We start from the raw sequence: 23656 nt of genomic DNA, 5'->3' as shown, positions 1-23656 counted from the left end.
TAAGTGTTGTGTGGGTGAACCTATGCTAATGTACCGCCCTTCCTAGGACTAATACATACTTGGGATTATACCCCTTGCAAGCATCCGCAACTACAAGAAAGTAATTAAGATAAATCTAACCACAGACCTTAAACTGCGAGATCCTGCTATCCCTCCTGCATCGATATACCAACGGGGGCTCGGGTTTCGTCACTCCGGCAACCCCGCAATTGGCAAACGAGTACAAGATGCATTCCCCTAGGCCCATAAAGGTGAAGTGTCGTGTAGTCGACGTTCACACGACACCACTAGAAGAATAACACCACAACTTAAATATCATAACATTGAATATTACTCAACCATACTTCACTACTAACATTTAGACTTCACCCATGTCCTCAAGAACTAAACGAACTACTCACGAGACATCATATGGAACATGATCAGAGGTGATATGATAATGAATAACAATCTGAACATAAACCTTGGTTCAACGGTTTCACTCAATAGCATCAATAACAAGTAGAAATCAACACCGGGAGAGTTTCCCCTATCAAACAAACAAGATCAAACCCAAATTGTTACAGCGGTGACGAGGTGCAGCGGTGGAGACGGCGGTGATGATGATGAAGATGATGATGATGGTGATGGTGATGGAGATGATGTCCAGCTCGATGACGGTGACGATGGCGTCGATTTCCCCCTCCGGGAGGGAATTTCCCGGCGGATCTCAGCCTGCCGGAGAGCTCTTTTCTCTCTGGTGTTCTCCGCCCCGCAGAGGCGGCTGTGGCTCTTCGCGACGTACCCCTGGAGCTTAGGTTTTCGGGACGAAGGCGTACGCGAAGAAAAGGAGGCGAGAGGGGGCTGTGGGCCCCCTCCTCACAGGCGGCGCGGCCGGGGCGGGGCCCGCGCCGGCCTATGAGGGGGCCCATGGCGGCCCTCCTCGGCTCCCCCTTCGGCTCCCTTCGTCTTCCGGAAAAATAGGATTTTTCATATAATTTTCGTCAACTGTTGATCTTCCGAAATATTGCATTCGACGGCGCTTTTTCCAGCAGAATCCTGACTCCGGTGCGCGATCCTCCAATAATCATGAAACATGCAAAATAGATGAAATAACATAAGTATTATCTCCAAATATGAAATATATCAATGAATAACAGCAAATTATGAGATAAAATAGTGATGCAAATTGGACGTATCACATATCATGAATATGTATTTGAATACAAATACACATGTTATAGAGACATCTCTCCCCCTAGTTTTTACAAACCAAACACATATGCAACTTAGATAAATGACTTGTTCAAGAAGCATATGCACAATATGGAGGCAACATAAGATCATGCACGGAGATATGGGTGAAGTTATCATACCATAGCCTTGAGAATACCCAAACTCACAATAAGATGCCTCCATAGGGTTGTTGATGTAGCCATAGGACAAGATAAGCAACTAGAACCAAACGGCTACAAGCAACAAAAGGTCCCCATCCACCTAGGAACTTCTCCCCCTTTGTCATCGGAACACCAAAAAGGAGGGTAACAAAACTAGAAGGATGGAGGAAAGGAACATACAACCAAGCTTGCAAAAATCACGAGAAAACAAGCTTGAAGGAGGTTCTCAAAAACAAGAAGAAGAAAGTAAAGAAGAAAGACAAAACAAGGCCACGAAGAACCGAAAAACCCTCAAAGAGGGGGTGTTGGTGGCCGAAGCCACCGTGTAAGAGTATAGTAGTTGTGAGGTCGCGTAGATGTATCTAGGACTCACGGACTACAACTCGACATGAAGCTCATAAGTCACTTAATTGACAAATAGCAAAAGTTTTGGATTTCTTTATGCATTATGGGGGGAGGGATAGCTCAATGGATTTAAACCGCACCCCCCCCCCCCCTATGTCCATGCGTGCCTTTCATCTAGATAAGATGGTAAGATTGGTATGTGCGCACGACGGTCAAGCAAAGTTCGATGGATCAATGATATTTAGCTCATGCCTCAACTCAATAAAGCGCTTCTCATCCAAGGGCTTCGTGAAGATGTCCGCCAATTTCTCCTTGGTGCCAATATAGGATAGTACAATATCTCCGCGAGCAATGTGGTCCCGGATGAAGTGGTTCCGTATCTCAATGTGCTCCGTCTTGCCATGAAGAACCGGATTGTAGGCAATCTTGATTGCACTCTCATTGTCACACAAAAGAGGCACCTTGCTATACTCGAGTCCATAATCCCGCAAGGTTTGCCTCATCCATAAGATTTGAGCACAACTACTTGCCGCGGCAATATACTCGGCTTCCGCGGTGGAGACGGAGACACAATTTTGCTTCTTCGAGGACCAACACACCAAAGATCTTCCAAGAAAGTGACATGCTCCGGAGGTAGACTTCCTATCAATCTTGTCGCCCGCCCAATCCGAGTCGGTGAAACCAACCAAAGCAAAGTCCGTGTCCCTTGGATACCATAGTCCGAAGTGTGGGGTATCAACTAAATATCGAAAGATCCTTTTGACCGCCACAAGGTGGCTTTCCTTCGGACTTACTTGAAACCGTGCACACATACCAATGCTTAACATTATATCCGGGCGAGAGGCACAAAGGTAAAGAAGCGAACCTATCATCGAACGGTAGAGCTTGGTATCCACCGCCTTGCCGGCCTCATCAAGAGTGAGTTGACACTTGAGTTGCATCGGAGTTCCAATCCCCTTGGCATCCTTCATATCAAAGCGCTTGAGCATGTCTTGGAGATACTTCGCTTGATTGATGAAGGTGCCTTGTCGCATTTGCTTGATCTCGAACCCAAGAAAGTACTTGAGTTCACCCATCATTGACATCTCAAACCTATTTGTCATCAACATATAGCAAACTCATCGTTGAATTTTGTGTTAGTAGAGCCAAATATGATGTCATCTACATAGAGTTGGCATACGAAAAGCTCCCCATTGACCTTCTTAGTAAAAAGAGTGGGATCGATTTTCCCCACTTGGAAACCACGGTCTTCAAGCAACTCCTTGAGATGCTCATACCAAGCTCTAGGAGCTTGTTTGAGACCATATAGGGCCTTTTTGAGCTTGAAGACATGGTCCGGGAAATGGGGGTCCTCGAACCCCGGGGGTTGCTTCACATACACTTCCTCATGTAGAGGACCATTAAGAAAAGCACTCTTAACATCCATTTGTTGCAACTTAAAGCCATGATGTGAGGCAAAGGCCAAAAGGATACGAATGGACTCAAGCCTTGCAACGGGTGCAAAGGTTTCACCAAAGTCCACGCCTTCGACTTGAGAATAGCCTTGTGCCACCAATCTTGCTTTGTTGCGGATGACCGTGCCACTTTCATCTTGCTTGTTCTTTAAGATCCACTTGGTGTCGATAACATTGCGGCAATGATTGGGTCGCTTCATGAGAGTCCATACATCATTCCTCTTGAAGTTGTTGAGTTCCTCTTGCATTGCATTCAACCAATCGGGATCGTTGAGAGCATCATCAACTTTGAGTGGTTCCACCCTAGAGACAAAGGCATGGTGCGCACAAAAGTTTGCAAGTTGCCTCCGAGTGGTGACATTTCTCTTTAGATCACCAATGATGTTTTGCAAGGAATGAGACTTGAGACGCAAGTGTCTTGTAGTGGGGTCTTCATGGCGAGTGTCGGCTAAAGGAGATGGTTCTTGTGAGTCCTCTTCGCCTTCATCACGGTTTAGGTCCTCGCCTTGACCTCCATTGTCGTTGAAAGAGGCAACTTTGTCATGAGATCCGGACGGCTCGGGGGTATAGGGAATATTATTGTCCATGAAGATTGTCCCCGAACCACTTGGAGAAGAACTTGAAGCTTGACCTTGGTCACTTGATGTTGAGTGTTGAGGTAGACGAGCTTGCGGTGTATGTTGTTCTTGAGCTTGTTGTGGTGAACTTGGACTTGATTGTTGTTGTAGATGTCGAGGTTGATCTTGAGGTTGAGGTTGAACTTGAGGTTGTTGTAGAGGTTGACTTGCATTTGTTAGATCAACGGAAGAAGCTTGGCCTTGTGGTGTAGATGGCTCCACTTGGGTGGAACTTGGTCCTTCCCGGTACTCATAGAAGGTAGCTCTTGAGGTAGGCGAATGCCAACACCCATCCTTCCTATGGTATCCGGGGGAATTGCATCTCCTTTCTCACAAGAAGCACTTCGCTCCTCCAAGGATCTATCATCTTCATCGAACGTCACATCACAAGATTCTACAACACGTCCACTTGACTTGTTGAAGACTCTATAGGCGTGAGAATCCGTAGCATAGCCAACGAAAATTCCTTCTTGATCCCTTGAATCAAACTTGGATAGGCGCGTGTCCTTGACAAGTATGTAGCATTTGCATCCGAAGACCTTGAAGTATGACACATTAGGCTTGTTGCCGGTGAGGATCTCATATGGTGTCTTCTCGAGACCTTTGCGAAAGTAGAGGCGATTAGTAGCATGGCAAGTGGTAGAGATAGCTTCCGCCCAAAAATTGTAGTTGGACTTGTATTCCATCATCATGGTTCGAGCGGCTTCGATCAAGGTTCGATTCTTCCTTTCGGCGACCCCATTTTGTTGGGGAGTATATGGCGTGGAGTATTGGTGTTGGATTCCTTCTTCGCCGAGGAAGTCATCCAATGTGTAGTTCTTGAACTCCGTTCCATTGTCGCTCCTTATTGCGAGGATCTTGTTGTCATACTTGCGTTGAACTTGGTTGGCAAACTCCATCATGGTCCGTTGAGTCTCACTCTTGTACTTGAAGAAGAATACCCAACAATAGCGTGAATAGTCATCAACGATGACGAGGCAATACTTCTTTCCTCCAAGACTTTCATGAGATGGTGGACTGAAGAGATCAACATGTAGGAGCTCCAAGCATCTTGTGGTAGAGATGATAGTCTTGGCCTTGTGAGGAGCTCCATGCATTTTTCGTTGTACGCAAGCCCTACAAACACGATCCTTGCAAAAAGAGACATCTTCTTTTAGTCCGAGAATGTGGCCACCCTTGTGGAGACTTTGCAAAGTCCTCATGTTGACATGGGCTAGTCGGCGATGCCATAACCAACCCTTGTCACCTTTGGCGAATAGGCAAAGAGCGGAAGACGTTGTCTTTCCGGAGAAATCAACAACATACAAACCGTTCTCTACATATCCAACAAAAGCTACATTGAGTGTCTTGCTCCACAAGAGGACCACCATATGTTCATCATAGAATGTGCATGAACCCATACGAGCAATTTGATGAACGGAGAGTAAATTGTAACCAAGGGTCTCGACAAGGAGGACATTCACAAGTGAGATGTCGGGTGTTACCACCACCTTGCCAAGACCCAATACCTTTGAGCACGTGTTGTCGCCATATGATACGATAGAGAGAGAAGGCACGAGGTCGACAACAATATCCTTTCTTCCGGTCATATGACTTGTGGCTCCACTATCAACCAACCATTTAGCACCACCGGAAGCATAGTCCTACAAGGAATCAAGTCTTGGATTTAGGTACCCATTTTTCAATGGGTCCTAGCATGTTAGTAACAAGGGGTTTGGGAACCCAAATAGTCCAATCAACATTGTCCTTTTGAGGACCAATAAAGCGAGCACGAATATGTCCATAGTAATCAACAAAAAGAACATGAGAAGGGTTGTTAGAGCCGGCGAAACCCGTCGAGGTGGAGTTGGGTACTCCATCCCTTCTTGAGCTAGCATTGCTCCCTTCAAGGTTGGTCTCCATGTTCTCCTTGTTCTTCTTCTTCTTGGTCATCCTCTTCCTCTTTCTCTTTGGCTTGGTAGCCACTCCTCCTTCATTGCAAGAGCCCTCTTTGGCTCCATCTTTAGCTTCAATGATTCCTTCCAAGTACTTGGCTTGAACTTGGAGTCTATCAACCTTGGCCTTCAAGCGATTGACTTCATCTTCATGCTCCGGGTGTGGATGGCAAATATCAAACACTTGGACCTCCTTTGCCTTGTTCACCCGGAAGTGTTCCATCAAAGCTTCTTCTTGGAGAGCGTTCATCTTCATGAGCATGCGCTTGTCATTCTCCATCTTGGCAATGTCACTTTCATGAGTGCAACATGCACGGTCCTTTCTCAAAGGAAAGTACTCCTTCAAGGTTTCTTCTTGCATGGAGTTGACCTCCATGAGCTTGGCTTCTCTTCTCTTCAAGGTGGCAATTTCCTCCTCATGATCACAACACGTGTCCTTTTCCTTGCTCATGCGGAGACATTCCACCAAAAACTCTTCTTGCTTGCTACTCAAACTCAATAGCTTGGCCTTGGTGATCTCAAGAGCGGCAATTTCTTCTTCATGGTTGCAACATGAGGTCTTCTCTTTGAACAAGCGGTAGTACTCATCCAAGGCTTCTTCTTGAAGAGCATTGACTTCCAAGAGGAGAGCATTGTGTCTCCTCAAGGAAGTAACTTGATCCACAAGCTCATCATGGCAAGAATTGGGGTCTTCATCATCTTTCCCTTTGTTGGGTTCCTCGAGCGAGAGCATCTTCTTCTTGAGGTCATCAACCAACTCAAGAGCATGGTCTCGATCCTTGGTGAGTCGTGAAACAATAGCTTCATTCTTGTCCTCAAGGACGATGACACTAGCTTCAAGAGACATGCGAAGATTCCGTTCATCATCAAGTTCCTCCTTGAGATAGGCAAGCTCAAAGGCCGCTTCCCTTTCCAACTTCTCCCTCTTCTCAATAAGATCTTGTGCCGCACCAAGTTGGGCTAAGAGAGCCCCAACATGAATCTTGGTATCCCCCTTCATGTTAGTGAGAAAAGAATCCAAGGAATCCAAACCCATAATCTCACGTTTAACGGTGAGACTAGTTGCATCATCAATATATAAGGCATTAGTAGAAGATGATGGTTTGGAAGGAGATTTTACCTCCGTGGATACCTTTGCCATAAGGCACCGAGCATTTTTGGTGACGAGGTTCTCATTAGGAGAGTCGAAGAGAGAGTTGGAGGGAGTGGAAATGGCGATGGCGGCCACTCCCTCTCCTTCCTTGTTGGAGCGCTTGTCCTCATGCTCCCCATCTTCATCGGAGGTGTACTCTTCATGAATGATAAAGGCTCTAGGCTTCTTGTTGGAGGAGACCTTGTCGTCATCGGACCTTGGGGAGAACTTGGAGAATCCTTTGGAGAGTGGCTTGTACCTATCCTTTGGGATAAGCTTTCCACCATGATCTTCTCTTCTCTCAAACATACAATCCGCGAAAAAATGATTCTTGTCACCGCAATTGTAGCATGTTCTTCCCTTTGTCCCTTCTCTTGGGCTCTTGGAGAGTCTTCTTGGAGAATCACGTGATCTTCTTGGTCTTGTGTTTCGGGACATGTTTCCATCCCAAAACTTCTTGGCGGCGAGAGCCATGTGCTCATGGTAGTTGACCTTGAGATCAGCCGATCCCCACTCAACGGGATCCTCATCGCTTTCACTAGCTTCATGCACCTTCATCTTCAATGCAAGGTTGGGCTTGCGGGAGTTGTGGGCGCGAGCAACAAGATCCTCCGCATTCTTGTTGGAGATGTCCAAAGCGATGACTTCGCTAAGGACTTCATCGGATGTCATAGCACGGAAGGAGGCGTTTTGGCGGATGGCCGTCAACTTCACTTCCTCATAAGGGAGGAGAGCGTTGTAGAACTTGCGCTTGATCCAATGGTCATCCACATACGTTGCTCCAAGATCTTGCATTTGCACGGCAAGAGCGATGAGGCGCCGATACATTTCTTCGGGGGTCTCTCCTTCAACCATGACGAAATTGTCGGCCATGTTGTTCACTTCATCAAAGCGGTAGCTTTGGATGCTTGCATTGCCGAGGAAGAGCTTCTCAAGTTTGTCCCATGCTTCCTTGGCGGTCTTGAGCGAGCGGATATGAGCGCGGTCCTTGGGGGTGATGGCCATATGAATCATGTTGATGGCGGTGGCGTTGAGTTGGTCATCCACCACATCTCTCCTTGTCAATTTCTTGGGATCTCGTGGTGAATAGCCCTCCTCGATGATACGCCAAAGCTCGGTAGAAGCGCTGCGCACATGTGAACGCATTAAGAATTGCCAATTCTCAAAGTTGTTTGACTCAAGAGACGGTGGTGAACCATGCGACAAGATATGCGGCATCGGTATCGGAACGTTGATGGTGTAATCATTTGGTGGTGGCACCGCATGATAACTCCCTTGACGTTCCTCAACCGGTGTGTCATCATCCTTCCCTTTTGTTGAAGTGCCGGTATCCCCAAGCCCTTCCTTTTGTGGATCTTTTGTCGCTTCCGCGACAAAATCAACAAGATGAAGGGTGTTAGCTTTTGGTGGCGGATCCTCGGCACTTGCTTTTGGTGGAGGGTTTGGTTTTTGTACAACCAAGTCCATCATCATCGCCTTCATTTGGGCAACGATGGATGACTCCAATTTCTTGAGGTCATCCAACGTAGCCGTCGTGGAATCGATGGGCGATGATGGAGAGGGTGGCACAAGGGAAGGTGACCCATTCTTATCCGCCTCTTGTTCGGCCATTTCTTAAGCGGTAAAGCCCGAGCAAGAAAACCTTGCTCTGATACCACTTGAATGGATCGTAGCGAACAAGAGGGGGGGGGGGGTGAATGGCGCTACGGCAAGTTTTAGTCTTTTTTCAATTTTTAGGCAACGGAAGGTAAAGGTGTGAACTTTAGCAATATGGGTGATCCTACAATGAATATCGGACAAGTGCAACAAGTAAAGGAATCAACAAGATAACGAGAGTAAGGAGCGAGACAACCGGGGGGCGCGAGGCGAGTCGAGGTTTGTTTCCCGCAGTTCCTTCCACTAAAGGAAGTACGTCTGCGTTGAGGAGGTGCTAGTCTCACACAAGAGACTAGGCGGCCACACCACGAAGGAAGGCCTCACCCTCTTCCTCGAGAGAGCTCCACGAAGGTGCTCGCCCTCTTCCACTAAGGCACCGGTCGAGGCGGTGATTCCTTCACAAGGTTGGGGTGAGCTCCACACACAAGGATGCTCCCAACACCCTATGGATCTAGTACATCACCAAGCTAGACTCCATAGCTGCACATCTCCAATGCTCCACCATAGGAACCCATCACCAATGCTCCACCAAAGGAACTCTTCCAATGCTCCACCAAAGGAACTCTTCTCCAATGCCCCACCAAGGAACTCTTCCAATGCTCCACCAAAGGAACTCTTCTCCAATGCCCCACTAAGGAACCCTACCACCAAGATCCACTAAGGAATAACTAGTATTGGTGAAATCTCTCTTGGTAGAACTATAGATCGGGGTCTCCTCCACCTATCCTCAAAGTTTGGGCAAGATTGGTTGGATGGGGAAGGAGATCCTCAAGAATTAAGCTCAGCAACAATGGAGGAGAGAGAGGGGGAAGAGATAAAATCGTGTTGGGGAAGAAGGGGCCCTTAAATAGGCTCCTCCAAATCCAACCGTTATGTCCAGATTTGGCCTAAGCGGTACTACCGCTTCTGGGAAGCGGTACTACCGCTCTGAGTTCGAAATCCTCCCACATCTGGTCAAAGAACGCAGAGCGGTACTACCGCACGAGGTACCGCAATAGGGTCCAAACCTTACTGGATCCAAAGCGGTACCAGAGCGGTACCAGGGCGGTACGACCGTAACTCGGTTACGGTACCTAAGCGGTACCGTGAGCGGTACTACCGCTCGTGAGCGGTACTACCGCCCTGTGTACTGCAGGGGTACCGCAGCGTGTTCTGGGAGACGAAATCAGCGCAGACTCAGAGCGGTACCGAGGGCGGTACCTATAGGGGTAGCGGTACTACCGCTACAGGTACCGGTAGTACCGGCTTGGCTAAATCTGGTTTTCTTCCCTTTTTCTCTCCAACCATGTTACCTCGCTAAACACACACAAAACCAGAAAACCTATCAACTACGCTTCAGTCTGTCGATCTTGACGCGTCCGGCGAGGTCACCGTGCTCTTGCAAATCTAACAATGATACTCAAGGCACACGGTGAGATTACTCAAGTGTTGTCATCAAACACACAAAACTTGGGGTGTGAATTTTGCTCTTACAGGAGTCAACGACCTCCGCGCGGAATATCTCCACCATATGCCACATGTCCATCTGCGTGGGTACGAACTGTTGATCAATGGCCGCACACAAATAGCGCCGAAAAAAGGGGAAGAAATCTACCGGCGCAATTGACCGAACAGGTCGTCGGCAACGTTTGGTCCCAAAACAGCCGGCAGGTACGCGCCGGAGCCAACCCCGAGTACGATCCTGCTCTCCCGCCCGGCGACAACGGAGCCGACGGCGAGTACTGCGGCCCTGCGGCGGGACGGTGGCGGGTGAGGTTGTGGTTTTGGCGTCGCACTAGGGCAGCAAAGAAAGGGAAAAAGAAGCAAATCGAAGCGGTCGATTTCGCTGTCCCTGACTTGCGTGACCGGGTAAGAAATGGAGGACGCTCGGCGCGTCCGCGCAGCGTCCACGGAGACGCAAACCTGGCGCATATTTGGGCCAGGTTTGCGTCTCCGCGGACGGCCCGGTCACTTTGCGTCGTCCCGCTGGAGCAGGACCCAGACATATTTCTGGTCACGCCGGACGAAAACGGCCGCTCAGCGTCCATTTGCGTCGCGCCACTGGAGATGCCCTTATACATCGATCGGCCCCGTGGATATGTTCTCCGTCCCCCCGGAGCCCGAACAGCCGAGGAGGGGCCCCCACGTCCACTGGAGAGAAGCTAGACATGGCTTCTTGTGCCTCCATGTCAGTGGTGGCGGCGGTGCTACTGGTACTAGCGGCGGCGCAACCAGCTCGTGCGGATCGGGCGTGCTATACACGGGTGTTCAGCTTTGGCGACTCAATAACGGACACGTGCAATTACCGCTTCGTCTTCACCAACGACAACGGCGCGCACGTGCCGTGGCCCTACGGCGAGACCTACTTCCACAAGGCCACTGGTCGCTCCTCCGACGGCCGCCTCATCGTGGACTTCATCGGTACGGCACAACCACCTTCATTGCGACCGATAAATGGACTACTAGCAAGAGTACTGATTTTGTTATCTATGTGGCCGTGTGTGGGCCACAGCGGACGCGCTAGGGCTGCCGTTCGTGCCGCCGTACTGGGGATACCATAGTGCGGAGTACTTCGCAGGCGGGGCCAACTTCGCCGTCGGCGGGGCTACAGCGCTGAGCCCAGAATTCTTGCGGGAGAATGGGGTGCCCCTGGCAACTGACACGGTGCACCTCGACATGGAGATGGATTGGTTCTGCGACCTGCTCAAGCAGCCTGATACGTCTCCGACGTATCGATAATTTCTTATGTTCCATGCCACATTATTGATGATATCTACATGTTTTATACATACTTTATGTCATATTTATGCGTTTTCCGGAACTAACCTATTGACGAGATGCCGAAGGGCCGCTTGCTCGTTTTCTGCTGTTTTTGGTTCCAGAAATCCTAGTAAGGAAATATTCTCGGAATCGGACGAAATCAACGCTTAGCATCCAATTTTTCCACGAAGCTTCCAGAACACCCGAGAGCCGCCAGAGGAGGGCCCTGTGGGCCCCAGATGACAGGCCGGCGCGGCCAGAGGGGGGGCCGCGCCCCCCTGTTGTGTCGTCGCCTCGTCAGCCCTCCGACTCCGCCTCTTCGCCTATTTAAAGGTCCCTGACCTAAAACCTCGAGACGAAAAAAGCCACGGTACGAGAAACCTTCCAGAGCCGCCGCCATCGCGAAGCCAAGATCTGGGGGACAGGAGTCTCTGTTCCGGCACGCCGCCGGACGGGGAAGTGCCCCCGAAGGCTCCTCCATCGACACCACCGCCATCTCCATCAACGCTGCTGTCTCCCATGAGGAGGGAGTAGTTCTCCATCGAGGCTCGGGGCTGTACCGGTAGCTATGTGGTTCATCTCTCTCCTATGTACTTCAATACAATAATCTCATGAGCTGCCTTACATGATTGAGATTCATATGATGATGCTTGTAATCTAGATGTCATTATGCTAGTCAAGTGGGTTTTACTTATGTGATCTCCGGAGACTCCTTGTCCCACGTGTGTAAAGGTGACAAGTGTGTGCACCGTGTGGGTCTCTTAGGCTATATTTCACAGAATACTTATTCGCTGTTATGAATGGCATAGTGAAGTGCTTATTTATATCTCTTTATGATTGCAATGTGTTTTGTATCACAATTTATCTCGTGTGCTACTCTAGTGATGTTATTAAAGTAGTTTATTCCTCCCGCACGGTGTAACGGTGACAAGTGTGTGCATCGTGTAGTACTTGGCGTAGGCTATGATTGTGATCTCTTGTAGATTATGAAGTTAACTATTGCTATGATGGTATTGATGTGATCTATGCCTCCTTTCGTAGCGTGAAGGTGACAGGTGTGCATGCTATGTTAGTACTTGGTTTGGTTATGTTGATCTGTCATGCACTCTAAGGTTATTTAAATATGAACATTGAATATTGTGGAGCTTGTTAACTCCGACATTGAGGGTTCGTGTAATCCTACACAGCTTAGTGGTGTTCATCATCCAACAAGAGGGTGTAGAGTCTAGCATCTATCTATTTATTCTCGTTATGTGATCAATGTTGAGAGTGTCCACTAGTGAAAGTATGATCCCTAGGCCTTGTTCCTAAATATCGCTACCGCTGCTTGTTTACTCGTTTTATCGCATCTCTACCGTCCGCAATATTACCACCATCAACCACACGCCAGTCCCGGGCAAAGCACTTTTCTCGGTGCCGTTGCTACTGCTTATATTTATTCATACCACCTGTATTTCACTATCTCTTCGCCGAACTAGTGCACCTATTAGGTGTGTTGGGGACACAAGAGAATTCTTGCTTTGTGGTTGCAGGGTTGCATGAGAGGGATATCTTTGACCTCTTCCTCCCTGAGTTCGATAAACCTTGGGTGATCCACTTAAGGGAAACTTGCTGCTGTTCTACAAACCTCTGCTCTTGGAGGCCCAACACTGTCTACAAGAATAGAAGAACCCGTAGACATCAAGCTATTTTCTGGCGCCGTTGCCGGGGAGGAAAGGTAAACGGCACACACACACCGGACCCCGGCAACTAGCACTTTTCTGGCGCCGTTGCCGGGGAGGAAAGGTAAAAGGCTCTCATACTCCGGTCCCAGGTTAAGTATTTTTCTGGCGCCATTGTGTGTGTGCTCGAAGCTATTTCCTTTAGATCCTGCAATTGCATCTTTTTGTTTCTTGTTTACACTAGTTAGGCATAATGGACAACAATGAGCTTCTTATTCTATTTCCTGATTTAAGACATGGATGGTTTGATGCGAAAATTAAAAAACCTATGGAACATATTAGTATGAACGCTTTGAACACCATTGTTGCTAATGATATGGAAAATTCTAAGCTTGGGGAAGCTGGCTTTGATGAGCATGATATTTTTAGTCCCCCAAGCATTGAGGAGAAAATTTACTTCGATGATACTTTGCCTCCTATTTATGATGATTATAATGATATTGGTCTTTTAGTACCGCCTGTTATGGAGGATAAATTTGATTATGATTACAATATGCCTCCTATATTTGATGATGAGAATAATAATGATAGCTACTTTGTTGAATTTGCTCCCGCTACAATTAATAAGAATGACTATGCTTATGTTGGGAGTAGTAATTATTTTATGCATGAGACTCATGATAAGAATGCTTTATGTAATAGTTATATTGTTGAGTTTTCTCATGATGCCACTGAAAGTTATTATGAGAGAGGGAAATATGGTTGTAGAAATTTTCATGTTACTAAAACACCTCTCTATATGCTGAAATTTTTGAAGTTACACTCGTTTTATCTTTCTATGCTTGTTGCATCATGCTTCATGAATTTGTTTATTTACAAGATTCCTATGCATAGGAAGTGGGTTAGGCTTAAATTTGTTTTTAATTTGCTTCTTGATGCTCTCTTTTGCTTCAACTCTTATTTCTTGCGAGTGCATCATTAAAACTGCTGAGCCCATCTTAATGGCTATAAAGAAAGAACTTCTTGGGAGATAACCCATATGTTAATTTTACTACAGTAATTTTGTTTTTTATTTTGAGTCTTGGAAGTTGTTACTACTGTAGCAACCTCTCCTTATCTTAGTTTTATTGCATTGTTGTGCCAAGTAAAGTCTTTGATAGTAAGGTTCATACTAGATTTGGATTACTGGCGCAGAAACAGATTTCTTGCCGTCACGAATCTAGGCCTAATTCTCTCGTAGGTAACTCAGAAAATTATGCCAATTTACGTGAGTGATCCTCAGATATGTACGCAACTTTCATTCAATTTGAGCATTTTCATTTGAGCAAGTCTGGTGCCTCGATAAAATCCATCTTTACGGACTGTTCTGTTTTGACAGATTCTGCCTTTTATTTCGCATTGCCTCTTTTGCTATGTTGGATGAATTTGTTTGATCCATTAATGTCCAGTAGCTTTATGCAATGTCTAGAAGTGTTAAGAATGATTATGTCACCTCTGAACATGTTAATTTTTATTGTGCACTAACCCTCTAATGAGTTGTTTCGAGTTTGGTGTGGAGGAAGTTTTCAAGGATCAAGAGAGGGAAATGATGCAATATGATCAAGGAGAGTGAAAGCTCTAAGCTTGGGGATGCCCCGGTGGTTCACCCCTGCATATATTAAGAAGACTCAAGCGTCTAAGCTTGGGGATGCCCAAGGCATCCCCTTCTTCATCGACAACATTATCGGGTTCCTCCCCTGAAACTATATTTTTATTCCATCACATCTTATGTACTTTGCTTGGAGCGTCGGTTTGTTTTTGTTTTTGTTTTGTTTGAATAAAATGGATCCTAGCATTCATTGTGTGGGAGAGAGACACGCTCCGCTGTTGCACATGGACAAGTATGTCCTTAGGCTTTACTCATAGTATTCATGGCGAAGGTTGAATCTTCTTCGTTAAATTGTTATATGGTTGGAATCGGGAAATGCTACATGTAGTAATTCTAAAATGTCTTGAATAATTTGATACTTGGCAATTGTTGTGCTCATGTTTAAGCTCTTGCATCATATACTTTGCACCCATTAATGAAGAAACACCTAGAGCTTGCTAAATTTGGTTTGCATATTTGGTCTCTCTAAAGTCTAGATAATTTCTAGTATTGAGTTTTGAACAACAAGGAAGACGGTGTAGAGTCTTATAATGTTTACAATATGTCTTTTATGTGAGTTTTGCTGCACCGGTTCATCCTTGTGTTTGTTTCAAATAACCTTGCTAGCCTAAACCTTGTATCGAGAGGGAATACTTCTCATGCATCCAAAATCCTTGAGCCAACCACTATGCCATTTGTGTCCACCATACCTACCTACTACATGGTATTTCTCCGCCATTCCAAAGTAAATTGCTTGAGTGCTACCTTTAAATTTCCATCATTCGCCTTTGCAATATATAGCTCATGGGACAAAATAGCTTAAAAACTATTGTGGTATTGAATATGTACTTATGCACTTTATCTCTTATTAAGTTGCTTATTGTGCGATAACCATGCTTTCTGGGGACGCCATCAACTACTCTTTGTTGAATATCATGTGAGTTGCTATGCATGTCCGTCTTGTCTGAAGTAAGGGAGATCTACCACTTTATTGGTTAGAGCATGCATATTGTTAGAGAAGAACATTTGGCCGCTAACTAAAGCCATGAATCATGGTGGAAGTTTCAGTTTTGGACATATATCCTCAATCTCATATGAGAACACTAATTGTTGCTACATGCATATGCATTAAAGAGGAGTCCATTATCTGTTGTCCATGTTGTCCCGGTATGGATGTCTAAGTTGAGAATAATCAAAAGCGAGAAATCCAAAATGCGAGCTTTTGTCCTTAGACCTTTGTACAGGCGGCATGGAAGTACCCCTTTGTGACACTTGGTTAAAACATGTGTATTGCGATGATCCCGGTAGTCCAAGCTAATTAGGACAAGGTGCGGGCACTATTAGTATACTATGCATGAGGCTTGCAACTTGTAAGATATAATTTACATGATACATATGCTTTATTACTACCGTTAACAAAATTGTTTCTTGTTTTCAAAATAAAAGCTCTAGCACAAATATAGCAATCGATGCTTTCCTCTTTGAAGGACATTTCTTTTACTTTTATGTTGAGTCAGTTCACCTATTTCTCTCCACCTGAAGAACCAAACACTTGTGTGAACTGTGCATTGATTCCTACATACTTGCATATTGCACTTGTTATATTACTATATGTTGACAATTATCCATGAGATATACATGTTATAAGTTGAAAGCAACCGCTGAAACTTAATCTTCCTTTGTGTTGCTTCAATACCTTTACTTTGATTTATTGCTTTATGAGTTAACTCTTATGCAAGACTTATTGATGCTTGTCTTTAAGTACTATTCATGAAAAGTCTTTGCTTTATGATTCATTTGTTTGCTCATGTCATTACCATTGTTTTGATCGCTGCATTCATTACATATGCTTACAATAGTATGATCAAGGTTATGATGGCATGTCACTCCAGAAATTATCTTTGTTATCGTTTACCTGCTCGGGACGAGCAGGAACTAAGCTTGGGGATGCTGATACGTCTCCGACGTATCGATAATTTCTTATGTTCCATGCCACATTATTGATGATATCTACATGTTTTATACATACTTTATGTCATATTTATGCGTTTTCCGGAACTAACCTATTGACGAGATGCCGAAGGGCCAGTTGCTGTTTTCTGCTGTTTTTGGTTCCATAAATCCTAGTAAGGAAATATTCTCGGAATCGGACGAAATCAACGCCCAGCATCCTATTTTTCCACGAAGCTTCCAGAACACCCGAGAGCCGCCGGAGGAGGGCCCCGTGGGCCCGGATGACAGAGCCGGCGCGGCCAGAGGGGGGGCCGCGCCCCCCTGTTGTGTCGTCGCCTCGTCAGCCCTCCGACTCCGCCTCTTCGCCTATTTAAAGGTCCCTGACCTAAAACCTCGAGACGAAAAAAGCCACGGTACGAAAAACCTTCCAGAGCCGCCGCCATCGCGAAGCCAAGATCTGGGGAACAGGAGTCTCTGTTCCGGCACGCCGCCGGGACGGGGAAGTGCCCCCGGAAGGCTCCTCCATCGACACCACCGCCATCTCCATCAACGATGCTGTCTCCCATGAGGAGGGAGTAGTTCTCCATCGAGGCTCGGGGCTGTACCGGTAGCTATGTGGTTCATCTCTCTCCTATGTACTTCAATACAATAATCTCATGAGCTGCCTTACATGATTGAGATTCATATGATGATGCTTGTAATCTAGATGTCATTATGCTAGTCAAGTGGGTTTTACTTATGTGATCTCCGGAGACTCCTTGTCCCACGTGTGTAAAGGTGACAAGTGTGTGCACCGTGTGGGTCTCTTAGGCTATATTTCACAGAATACTTATTCGCTGTTATGAATGGCATAGTGAAGTGCTTATTTATATCTCTTTATGATTGCAATGTGTTTTGTATCACAATTTATCTGTGTGCTACTCTAGTGATGTTATTAAAGTAGTTTATTCCTCCCGCACGGTGTAACGGTGACAAGTGTGTGCATCGTGTAGTACTTGGCGTAGGCTATGATTGTGATCTCTTGTAGATTATGAAGTTAACTATTGCTATGATGGTATTGATGTGATCTATGCCTCCTTTCGTAGCGTGAAGGTGACAAGTGTGCATGCTATGTTAGTACTTGGTTTGGTTATGTTGATCTGTCATGCACTCTAAGGTTATTTAAATATGAACATTGAATATTGTGGAGCTTGTTAACTCCGGCATTGAGGGTTCGTGTAATCCTACACAGTTAGTGGTGTTCATCATCCAACAAGAGGGTGTAGAGTCTAACATCTATCTATTTATTCTGTTATGTGATCAATGTTGAGAGTGTCCACTAGTGAAAGTATGATCCCTAGGCCTTGTTCCTAAATACTGCTACCGCTGCTTGTTTACTGTTTTACTGCATCTCTACTGTCCACAATATTACCACCATCAACCACACGCCAGTCCTGGGCAAAGCACTTTTCTGGTGCCGTTGCTACTGCTTATATTTATTCATGCCACCTGTATTTCACTATCTCTTCGCCGAACTAGTGCACCTATTAGGTGTGTTGGGGACACAAGAGACTTCTTGCTTTGTGGTTGCAGGGTTGCATGAGAGGGATATCTTTGACCTCTTCCTCCCTGAGTTCGATAAACCTTGGGTGATCCACTTAAGGGAAACTTGCTGCTGTTCTACAAACCTCTGCTCTTGGAGGCCCAACACTGTCTACAAGAATAGAAGCACCCGTAGACATCACAGCCCAATTTGCTCTGCCCAAATGATTTTTTTTAGACCGAAGGCACACAGTGCCCGACTTTAAATTAATAAAGCCCTGAGGTGAATACGGATACAAGAGTTTAGAGCGCACCCCACAAACACAAAACGAAAGCTAAAGGCCACACTGGCCAGGACAGTATCATATTACAACCCAGAAACGAACAAGCATAAAGCTGAAGATTAAGTAGATGGCCGGCGTGGCTGAGGTGGAGCGCAGGTCAGGTCGAAGAGAGTTTTAAGCATCGCCTCCAGCTGGGCCAGCAGCGGTTCGTCCTTGCTCCTTTGAAGAGGTCGCCAAAGCTGCAGGTTAAGCCTGATTAGGAAAAAACAGTTTGCAGGTTGGCTAGGGAACTTTGCTTCGATGGTGAATTTATTTCGAATTTTCCAAAGCGCCCAGCAAATCGCCGCAAAAAGAACACGAAGGATTCGCTGAGATTTGACATTCAATCTTTGGATACACCTTTCCCAGGTGGAGAAACAGGAGGGGTTCCATGTCACTCCGAGCATGTCCCTAACTCCATCCCAGACGAATTGTGCGAGGTCGCAGCGGAAGAAGATATGATCAACGTTTTCAGGGAGTCCACATAGAGCACACAGCCCATCGGATGAACCCCTGCGCTTGAGAATCTGGTCATTCGAGGGTAGGCGGCCTCTAGACATTTGCCACAGGAAGATTTTTATGTTCGTGGGGATCCTACCCTTCCAAATCGCGGGACTCAAAGGAGAGACTGGGCCCTATATCAAATTGTTGTAGAGGGATTTGACCGAGAAACGGCCTGAAGCTTCCAATTTCCAGAGCACTTTGTCTCCCCCTTCCGCCGGAACCACCTCTTCTAATTCCTGAACCAGTTGTAGCCAAAGGGTGGATTCCTCCTGACCAAAAGAGCGCCTAAAGAAGATGCGCCACCCGTCACCTTCGTAGGCACGCTCAATTGTGATCTCCGGGTCAGCACAGATTTGAAATAATCTAGGATACCTCACGCTGAGGGCCTCCTCACCTGTCCAGTGATCCGTCCAGAACAGGATATCTGAATTGCTACCAGGGAAGAATCTCGCACCCTGTTTGAAGACAGCCTTAAGTTTGTGTAAACTATGCCAGAAGGGCGATCCTCCCCCCGGTGTGGACGAAAAGAACTGGTCCACAGGGTATTTTGCCTTGAGCAGCTGAAGCCAGAGAAGTTTGCTATCATCCTCCGTTAACATTCTCCAAATCCATTTTGTCATAAGGGCGAGGTTCATGAGCTTTGTGTTCATAACGCCAAGTCCGCCCTGGGCCTTGGGTTTACAGATGTCCTCCCAGGCCACCATGTGATATTTTCTCTTATTTCCTTGTCCCTCCCAGAAAAATCTGCATCTGTGTCTGTCAAAGCCTTCATGTGTACCATCCGAGAGGAGGAACAAGCCCATAGAGTAAATCGGGAGGTTTGACAGGCAAGCGTTGATCAACGTTAGGCGAGCTGCTGACGACATGAATCTGCCCTGCCAAGGTTCCATCTTGAGAGCCACCGCGTTCACCAATGGCTCCATCTCAGCCATGGTAATTTTGCGACCGCACATCGGGAAGCCCAGGTAGTTGAAAGGGAGGGTGCCCTGCCTACAGTTCAACAGATTGGCCACTCTGGCCTGCTCAGCACCTGACGCCCCCAGCACCAGAACTTCACTCTTATGAAAGTTAATCTTCATGCCAGATAACAATTCAAAGCATATGAGTAAGAATTTCAGGTTTGTAATGCCCAGATGTGTGTTCTGAATGAGGATTACAGTATCGTCCGCATATTGGAGGTGGGACACTCCCCCCTCGATCAGGTGAGGGACAACCCCTGCAATATGGCCTGTGTCCCTGGCCCTGGAGAGCATCTCATCTAAGGCATCCGCAACCAGGTCAAAGAGCAGCGGGGAAATCGGATCCCCTTGTCTTACTCCACGTTTATTTCGAAAAATGGACCAATCTCTCCATTAATCGAAATGGCAGTCTGGCCACCATGAATGGATCGTAGCGAACAAGAGGGGGGGGGGGTGAATGGCGCTACGACAAGTTTTAGTCTTTTCAATTTTTAGTGCAACGGAAGGTAAAGGTGATAACTTTAGCGATAGCGGTGATCCTACAATGATCCTAGGACAAGTGCAACAAGCAAAGGAATCAACAAGATAGTAAGAGTAAGGAGCGGGACAACCGGGGGGGGCGCGGAGACGAGGCGAGGTTTGTTTCCCGCAGTTCCTTCCACAATAGGAAGTACGTCTGCGTTGAGGAGGTGCTAGTCTCACACAAGAGACTAGACGGCCACACCACAAAGGAAGGCCTCACCTTCTTCCTCGAGAGAGCTCCACGAAGGTGCTCCCCCTTCTCCACTAAGACACCGGTCGAGGCGGTGATTCCTTCACAAGGTTGGGGCGAGCTCCACACCACAAGGAGGCTCCCAACAACCCATGGGGCTAGTACAACACCAAGCTAGCCTCCATGGATGCACTTTCTCTAATATCCCACAATAGGAACACTAGCACCAAGCTCCACTAAGGAATATCAAGGATTGATGAAATCTCTCTTGGTAGAACTATAGATCGGGGTCTCCTCCACCACTCCTCAAAATTTGGGCAAGATTGGTTGGATGGTTGGGGAGATCCTCAAGGATTAAGCTCAGCAACAATGGAGGAGAGAGAGGGAGGAGAGATAAAATCGTGTTGGGGAAGAAGGAGCCCTTAAATAGGCTCCTCCAAATCCAACCGTTATGTCCAGTTTTTGCCTAAGCGGTACTACCGCTTTTGGGAAGCGGTACTACCGCTCTGAGTTCGAATTCCCCAGATCTGGCCCACGTGGACGCAGAGCGGTACTACCGCTCGCGGTACCGCTCGAGGTACCGCAACAGAGTCCAAACCTTACTGGACTCGAAGCGGTAACTGAGCGGTACCAGAGCGGTACTGCCGTAACTAGTTTACGATACCTGACCGGTACCAAGGGCGGTACTACCGCTCGTGAGCGGTACTACCGCTCTTGGTACCACAGAGGTACCGCAACTCGTACTGTGGGACAATTTCAGCGCAGAACTCAGAGCGGTACCGTGGGACGGTACCTATAGGGGTAGCGGTACTACCGCTACAGGTACCGGTATTACCGGCCTGGCTAAAACTGGTTTTCTCCCCTTTTGCTCTCCATCCATGTCACCTCGCTAAACACACACAAAACCAGAAAACCTATCAACTACGCTTCAGTCTTCCGATCTTGACGAGTCCAGCGAGGTCACCGTGCTCTTGCTAATCTAACAATGATACTCAAGGCACACGGTGATATTACTCAAGTGTTGTCAACAAACACACAAAACTTGGGGTTTAAAGTTTGCTCTTACAATCTCCCCCTTTTTGGTGTTTGATGACAACACAAGAGTTGACAATAACATATGACATTATGATGAGATATTTAGATTTGCAAAAACTCGACGGAGCTCCCGAGGAAGTACTTGAGTTCACCCATCATTGACATCTCAAACCTATTTGTCATCAACATAGGAAACTCATCATTGAATTTTGTGTTAGTCGAGCCAAATATGATGTCATCTACATAGAGTTGGCATACGAAAAGCTCCCCATTGACTTTCTTAGTAAAAAGAGCGGGATCGATTTTCCCCACTTCGAAACCACGGTCTTCAAGCAACTCCTTTAGATGCTCATACCAAGCTCTAGGAGCTTGTTTGAGTCCATATAGGGCCTTTTTGAGCTTGAAGACATGGTCCGGGAAATGGGGATCCTCAAATCCCGGGGATTGCTTCACATACACCTCCTCATGTAGAGGACCATTAAGAAAAGCACTTTTAACATCCATTTGTTGCAACTTGAAGCCATGGTGAGAGGCAAAGGCCAAAAGGATACGGATGGACTCAAGCCTTGCAACGGGTGCAAAGGTTTCACCAAAGTCCACGCCTTCAACTTGAGAATAGCCTTGTGCCACCAATCTTGCTTTGTTGCGGATGACCATGCCATGTTCATCTTGCTTGTTCTTGAAGACCCATTTGGTACCGATAACATTGCGGCAATGATCGGGTCGCTTCATAAGAGTCCACACATCATTCCTCTTGAAGTTGTTGAGTTCCTCTTGCATTGCATTCAACCAATCGGGATCTTTGAGAGCTTCATTAACTTTGAGTGGTTCCACCATAGAGACAAAGGCGTGGTGCTCACAAAAGTTTGCTAGTTGCCTCCGGGTGGTTACTTTGCTCTTTAGATCACCAATGACATTACTCAACGAATGGGACTTGAGGCGCAAGTGTCTTGCAATAGGATCTTCACGGCGAGTGACGGCTAAGAGAGAAGATTCTTGTGGGTCATCTTGGCTTTCGTCACGGTTTAGGTCCTCGCCTTGACCTTCATTGTTGTTGAAGTGGGCATCATCATCATCATGAGATCCGGATGACTCGGGGGAATTAGGAATGGTGTTGTCCATGAAGATCATCCCGGAGCCACTCGGACAAGAACTTGAAGCTTGGCCTTGGTCACTTGATGTCGGTTGTTGTTGTAGATGAACTTGTGGTGAATGTTGTTCTTGAGCTTGCGGTAGATGTTGTTCTTGAGCTTTTTGAGGTGAGCTTGAACTTGATTGTTGTTGAGGTTGAACTTGAGGTTGTGGTAGAGGTTGGCTTCCATTTGTAAGATCAATGGAAGAAGCTTGGCCTTGTGGTGTAGATGGCTCCACTTGGGTGGAACTTGGTCCTTCCCCGGCACTCATAGAAGGTAGCTCTTGAGGTCGGCGAATGCCAACACCCATCCTTCCTATGGTCTCCGGGGAATTGCATCTCCTTTCTCACAAGAAGCACTTCGCTCCTCCAAAGATCTATCATCTTCATCGAAAGTCACGTCACAAGATTCTACAACCCGCCCATTTGACTTGTTGAAGAATCTATAGGCGTGAGAATCCGTAGCATAGCCAACGAAAATTCCTTCTTGAGCTCTTGAATCAAACTTGGATAGACGCGTGTCCTTGACAAGCACATAGCATTTGCATCCGAAGACCTTGAAGTATGACACATTGGGCTTGTTGCCGGTGAGAATCTCATATGGTGTCTTCTCTAGACCTTTGCGAAAGTAGAGACGATTAGTAGCATGGCATGCGGTAGAGATAGCTTCCGCCCAAAAGTTGTAGTTAGACTTGTACTCCATCATCATGGTTCGAGCGGCTTCAATCAAGGTTCGATTCTTCCTTTCGGCGACCCCATTTTGTTGGGGAGTATATGGCGTGGAGTATTGGTGTTGGATTCCTTCTTCGCCGAGGAAGTCATCCAAGGTTCCATTGTCGCTCCTTATTGCGAGGATCTTGTTGTCGTACTTGCGTTGAACTTGGTTGGCAAACTCCATCATGGTCCGTTGACTCTCACTCTTGTACTTGAAGAAGAATACCCAACAATAGCGTGAATAGTCATCGACAATGACGAG

At 46.7% G+C, this 23656-nt stretch overlaps 1 pseudogene; it reads left to right on the top strand.

The window, feature by feature from the left end:
• The first annotated feature begins 10661 nt into the window (after positions 1–10661).
• Positions 10662–23656, top strand: part of LOC124667386 — a 59442-nt pseudogene continuing 46447 nt past the window's right edge.

This window comes from Lolium rigidum, chromosome 6 (genome assembly GCF_022539505.1).
Source record: "Lolium rigidum isolate FL_2022 chromosome 6, APGP_CSIRO_Lrig_0.1, whole genome shotgun sequence".
NCBI classification, from domain to species: domain Eukaryota; kingdom Viridiplantae; phylum Streptophyta; class Magnoliopsida; order Poales; family Poaceae; genus Lolium; species Lolium rigidum.
This window is presented reverse-complemented; position numbering and strand designations above follow the sequence as displayed.